This window comes from Perca fluviatilis, chromosome 24 (genome assembly GCF_010015445.1).
Source record: "Perca fluviatilis chromosome 24, GENO_Pfluv_1.0, whole genome shotgun sequence".
Classification (NCBI taxonomy): domain Eukaryota; kingdom Metazoa; phylum Chordata; class Actinopteri; order Perciformes; family Percidae; genus Perca; species Perca fluviatilis.
This window is the reverse complement of record NC_053135.1, coordinates 12,383,044-12,390,256: the sequence shown is the minus strand read 5'-3', so window position 1 is coordinate 12,390,256 and position 7,213 is coordinate 12,383,044.

Below are 7,213 nucleotides of genomic sequence, written 5' to 3'. Positions count from 1 at the left end.
GGTTGTGTTATTTTTCCTTAACTAAAGCTGCACTAGAAGGATCACATCGTATCAGTTGGCCTTGCAGAATTAAAGAGTGACAGCTTCAGTTAAGCATCTGACTGTCAGCGAGGATATTCAATAATTAATACAGCTGTATTAATGTGAAAATCTTTACGGATTTATGTGGCTAAACAGCACAGAAATTCTTGAGCGTCTCCGGATTTTCTCAGTGCTCCGCATTACATACATGCAGTATGAATTTGTGGTGAGTTAAAAGGTGAATTCTCTTTTCATGACTGTTAAACAAACAAACAAAATGAATGGATTGTGAATGACTTCCTTTGTTAACTCCATCACCAAACATTTTCTCAGCGTGGGACGTAACGCAATCTGGCAACTTGAGTGGGGGGAAAAAAAAACAGGCAAAAACAAGACAACATGGTTGCTGTTGAGATCTTGTGACGTGACTATTTTTATTTAGTATAGGAGGAGGAACAGCAACGAGGGAATCTGTGAGGTGTGAGTGGGAAGCAGTTTTTCTTCTCCAATCAGACAGGAAAGTAACTGCGAAGGGTTTAGTCGGGGGACACTTTTCAAAACCAGGATTTTGGTTCTGCACGCACGCACACACACACACACACACACACAATGGTTGCCATGGTGACAGCAGCTCTGCGATCAGGACGTGTGCCTCACATAAACCTTGTCAATATCCGTCTATCAATTCTATAGCATCTTCACCCATCCCAATAATAATTAAAACTTTTTTAGGAATCTGAGATCATTTCAACACTAATGTATGAAAAAATATGTTACACTACAGAAGTGCTGTTTTTACATGTCTTGTCAAATGGTTTTCTTAAACAAAAAAAACATTATGTAGCCAGTGTTTGAACGTTTGTAAGAACACATACACACACACACACACACATTGCAGCAGTCACATTTCTCCGTGCCTTTCCCTCAATTATTCTCTCTCTCACGCGCTCGTTAGATAACCTGCCACTAATTAGGGACACTGGTTAATTAAGGCTAACTTAACCGCATGGGCTTCTCAATGAGCAGCTGTGTGAGTGTGTGTGTGTGTTTGTGAGCACCCGATTGACATATGGCAGGGGTGTAGGCTATAGTTGAACACATGCTGCTCAGTGGCACACAGACATACAGCTCTCCTTTCCAAAACTGTTATATTTACACATATTGTATACTTTATTTTATTCCCAACCTCACGTTCTTGTTTAAAAATCGACAAAAAAAAACTTTGTGTTGCCACGCTCTCAAAGACAAGTGTGAGGAAAAGCGAGAACAGAAGCAAAACAAGAGGAAGTGAGAGCGTGAAAGAGCCCGAGGAGACAGATCATCTGAAGTAGGGCGTGTACGCGGTTGCCAGCGGAGACCCAGCGATGGGACTGCTCTCCTCGCATCTGTCATAACATCCCTCTAAAGTGTGGTCATATGTAATTTACATCCACATCTGCCGCTTAAGCCCCTTGTACGTGACGCAACGCCGTGTGCTGTCAATCGCTTTAGTCTTTGCTGCATTCCAATAACAACACATCACATTATTCACAGAAGTGGCACAGGAATTGTCATCAGTGAACCGCAACTATTTACAGCCATGTGAAATGTAGCGCAACGTGCAGATGGTAAGATTACCGTAATGCAATGCCGTTCATTGTGTGTTAGATGCTGGATGTATAGATTAGGAGTGTGGTTTTACATCCAAATATTTTAATCAATTTGAGTTCAGTGATGTAATCAATGTACATATGAGGCTAAACAAAGCACATGGAATGTATAAAAACAAATTCCATTATGGTATCAGTACTTCTATAATTTTCTCAGATGTATGTATGTTATTTGAGCAGCGACGGACAGACACAAAGCCTAAGTCTAAAACAATTTGTGTTAATTTCTTGCAACTAATTGTCATTGACTTGAACCGTCCACAACATTGATCCACATACACATGTTAAGAGAAGATACAGTGCAATTACTCGTCTGCCATCTACCAGCTGTGTGTGTCTGTTTTCTCATCAGGGAGCCCTTTTCTTCACGTGGCTCCACACCTGCTTCTGATCATGAAAAGTAATGCAATATTTATCCAATACAACATCTGACTCTCATCATTAAAACAAATAAAATATGGAGCCAAATCCCCAGATTGGAGTGCATCAGCTGTACGCAACCGAACACAAAATACAGGTCTGAGTTTACACACAATACAAACTGTCGAGAGTTTCAGTGTGGTGCGGCGCCGAGGTCCTAACCCCCGATGCTGTGAGCTCTGTCATCAAGAGCTACTTTTGATTAAATGTAAACAAGAGAATAAACCTGCCTTCCAATTCCAAGTCCTCTTACCGATGCACAAGGATCTAAATACAAACCTTAGAGATTGAAAAAGATTAGAGGATTTATTATTTTTTTAAAGTCCAAACCGTGGGAATGAAAAATATTGCTGCTGGTAGGTTGAGTTCGGGCAAGTGCTGGCTAGATGTAGAGATTAATGAGACTCTCCTTTAACCTGAAAGTCACGTTTGATCTTAATGACAGTTACATGTCCACGGTCAGATGATAAAGTCTGCTCTGGTCAAAGGCCGAGGTCGGCATTATTTTTTATATTTTTTTTCTTATTGAAATAAACAAAGCAAAGCCAACAATGTGTCTGTCTGTGGAACTCAGCCCCAAGTCTATTCGTTCCTGAAGATGCATGTATTATGTATCATTTTGAGGTTCAAAGTTCATTCTTTACTTTGGAAAACAACAGAATGGACCTTGAGGTGAGATTGTTTTGACAAATACTATTTCCAAGGTCTACATTGAAATTTGAGCATTACATGTTGAGGCAGCATGGACAAAAAGTCTTTAGTGCTTAGAAAAAAACGTATGACAAAACACCCAGGACGACTACTGAATAGACATTGTGGTGAGAGTCTATAAGTACCATTTTAATGCATTCAACATTCAGTTTCCCACAGAAAACCTGAAGAAGGAAACAACATTTCCAATCAGTCATTTTGAAAACGCTGCTACTACCAAAATAAAAATGATTTACAACCTGCACTACGACTAAAGCTGGGCCAAATGTTGAATCTGAGCTAAAAATTACAACTTGTGCTTGAATACATGCACTTCTCCATCTGCCTCGTTCACACATACACACAGATGTTGTTTATATTTAAGAAAAGCCCTCCTCCTGTCTTTCCCAGAATCCCTTGTTGTTTCACCCAGCATGCTTGCAGGTTGCAAGGAGAAGGAGGAGGAGCTAAAATGTCAGAGGTCACCTGAGTAAAGACGTTTGATCTTTCTTTTCCCTCTCTGCACGTCTCTCTCAATCATCTACAGCCTACCTATTCCAACCTCCCCTTTTACTTCCCAGTATGCATTCACTCAGCGATCAGGTTTGAGATGGGGTGCTGCGCTCATGTGTGTACGTGCGCTATAACACGCCACTTCTGCTCTCTGGGGTCATAACATGTTTTCATCCTGGGACCAAAATGCTTTAACAGATTTCCAATTAAAAAAAAGATAGACTTTTTCCACTGATAAGATCTCAATGACAAGTAGAATCTGTAGCGACTCTTTTGCGTTAAGCTTTACAATAAGACATCATTTTTTTGAAAGGGCAACGGATCACTAAAGTCTTTAGTGTAAATGGCACAATTATTATACTTCTCCTGTCACATCTTCTGTATATTAGATCACTTTTAATTACATTCAGTTTATGACTTTTCCCGGAAATGGTCACACAGCAGTCCAATAATCTAAATCTGGATGTTGGCTCAATATGAGCACTTATATGTCATGAAATGAAATGTGATGCTTCATTGGCCGCTGATAAAAAAATGATATCCTGCCCTCCTCATTTAGGGAGGTCAGAGGACAGAGTTTTCAATTCTGCCGAGTTTACGTTGATTTCATGTCGTCTCAGGTCAAATGATTTGTCCTCTAACTACAACACAGTTGTCATCATTTACACACACGACTCAAAATTGTACACACATCGTTCTAATGAGGTGATCAAACCAATTTGTAGAGAATATAAGCCCGTTCAGAGTGCAGACGTGATGCTGAGTCAGAATAAACTGACTGACTTTCATATTGCGGTTCCACAACATTTTTTAGTGTGCTGTCATGTGCTTTCATTTTTTTTCTTAGTTCTTTGGCCTTTTCCAGTTGGACAGTAGTAGAACAATACAGTATGTATACTGTATTGTTCTACAGGTGCCCAATATACAGACATTCAATTTTGTAGTACTTGCAGTGTACAAGATATTCACCGTACAAGCTGTGATATACTTTTTGTTTTCATTGCAAAAATGTGTTCACTGTTTTTCTGTGACGACATGCCCTGGACAGTGTTCTCGAATGTTCGAGGTAATGTCTAAAGAATGCTCTGTAGTGTTGAGTTATTGACTGGCTGTGTGTATGATCTGAAACCATTGTTTGTTTTTGCCAGCAGAGTCAGGTGTTTTGTGAATATAGTTTGAGTTTTGAGTTTTGTGTTTACAGTTTTGAGAAAATGGCTGAGGGTTTCAAGGAATGGGTCTTAGCAGTCGAGAAAAACTGTAATATAAATCTATAGCTACATCTAGTGGACTATACTGGGCAAGACAGTTACACCACATGTTTTCTTTATTACAATCATCCTCAAACGAAACTAACATGAATGGATTGTCCTTCATCCACTCTACTGAGAACTGGGTTGATTGACATCCTGTTAAGAAGCCTGCTGTATCATTCAATCCTCTTCAGCTTTGGATATTGAAACCCAATCTCAGGACAAAGAGCAGCACTGTGCTTTTGATTCCTGGCCGGGCCATTGTACCTAACAGCTGCTGTGAATGTCAGAGGTACCAGCCGCCTTAAATGGAGCCACTAGTGTGGTGCGAGTCCTCCAAATGACTCTGCTATTCATTTAGCAAATTGTTTACTGACACGTGCTTGTTAGTAGGGTACGGCATTGTTTTTTTGATTTTCACAATTCTGATTCCAATTCGGATTGTAACTGTCGATTCCGGTTATTATTGATTCTCGATTCCGATTCTTTGAGGTGTGGAGATGAAACGGGTCACAGCCTTATTTCACAGATAAGAGGATAAACAGGAACATTTAAATTTTATTCGATGGTGACTTACTGTTTAGCCGGGCTTTTTCAACGTAAAATAAAGCCACACTTACTGTGCTCCTTGGCCGCAACACAACAAGCCACTGGAAGTACAGTGGCCGCTATGGAAACCAAAACTTGGTTAACTTAAAGCTACATTTCTCCCATCTAATCTTGAATCGTGAAATTGTATATGACAAACCAACTGAATATTACTTTCTAGCCCTTTCCATTCCGAGCGCGTTTTAACTCCTACGGTGGCCGAACCCGAAATTAGCTCTTAGTCTTAGTCTATTAGTCTCTCCATCGTTTACATGCAGCTGTTCAAGCCACTCCAATATTAACTTTGGTCTTGTTGCTTTGCCTGGCGTTTTAATTCTCTTTTTTGCTTCCTTGGCGACTCTGTTACATGTCCTCGAGAATAGGTGTGATCCTCCATCTTCAACAGGCTTTCAAATCGGCCGGCAGTCGCAAGAAATCTCCCGTCTGGCATTCGTCACGGTGCCACTGAGTGTAATAGTGCGAAAGGCGGAGGTATGTTCCTCTTTGGCTAATGTATTTTAAAGATAGAGGCACAACATGGCGGCCGTATGTATGTATGTATTCTGAATGATTCTAAATGGCAGATTCTACGCTTACGAGAATACTTTGATTAGTTGGTGGAAGTAATTACACATGAATGAGCACACATATTTGTGAAAGAACAAAGGGAGTTTTGCTAAGAATCAACTCAAAAAATTACACAATGTAGGTTTAATTTACTAAATTTGGAACCGACAATTGGATTCTAAACTAAACTAAATTTTCCATGCGATTCCAATAATAATAAAAAAAAAAAACGATTCCATTGGAATCGTATATATTTTGAAACAACTCCAAGTTGGAACCGGTTCTTGATGCCCAATCCTATCTGTTAGCGATGTTGTTGTTGTTTTTTTGATTTTGTTTCTTTGAACTTTAAAATGACACAATATCTGTTCATGAGCTCAAGGATGTTTTAGAGTTTGAGTATAGCAGTTTGGTATGCCAAGCGCAATAAGCCAGTATTCGCGAAGCTATGTGACCTGCACTGAAGGTCAACTACTATGACGACACTTTGCAGTGTGTATCAGTGGCGTTGGCTGTCCGAAACATTCCACTTAAAGAGATAACTTAGAGAGTTATTGTCTGAGAATGCAGGCGACAAGTGTCAACACCAGATTCAAATCTGCAAATGGTGGTGGCCATTGTTAATTGCATTTTTAATGACTTTGTGTCCATCTATCCTTCAAATCTGATATCTCATATATATCTTTTGACACAACTTGGAGAGGTGAGTGATACCGGAGTTAGCCAAATTTGAGGTCTTATTAAAGTTAAATAATACATACATGTTGATGGTTACTGTGTTAAGACACTGAACCGTGACACTTTTTTCAGAAAAATCAAAATTATGAATTTTTGAATTTGGTTCTGATTTTGATGAATCTTGGATTGATTATCTATCTCTTATCCTGTATGATCCATGAAGAAATACGTGTTTCACTTTGTTTCTCTATCCATTTTTAACTGGTTGAATTTTACAGCTACCTGCATCATCAAAGTAGCTTGATTACAGGAAGCGGTGTGAACTTTTATCCCTTCTGTTTGAAATGCTGATGACACATTAAAACTGTTAGTGAGGATTTCACTTGTCAGGTCACATTGGGCTTAAATGCTTCCAACACTTTAATCCTTTCCCTTATCAGTGTCCCATACATCACAGGGAACAGCCTCAGCTTACACATATTTGTTCATTTTTGTAATGCAGTCTAAAATAAAAATGTAACTATTGTTGTTGCTGTCCCTTCTTGAGATTACTGCTCTATATAAATCCTTTTCTAACACTGATGTGACTCTAATTTGACCTTATTTATCGGTTAGCATGACTCATGTCTCAAGGAGCTCCAGCACGTGGGGTGTCCTCTCTCTTCTGAGGTTAAACTCTGGATATCTGTTAAGCTGAGTGATCCATCGCAGAGCTCGGCCTCCCCTCTATCTTTAGTGAGCCACGGTCTGTGAATGGAGGACCTAACTTTATCTGGCCCACTGTCATCGAAGCTGCTGGTATTTTTAGATGGCGGCTTGCAGTGGCAGCAGCTGTGA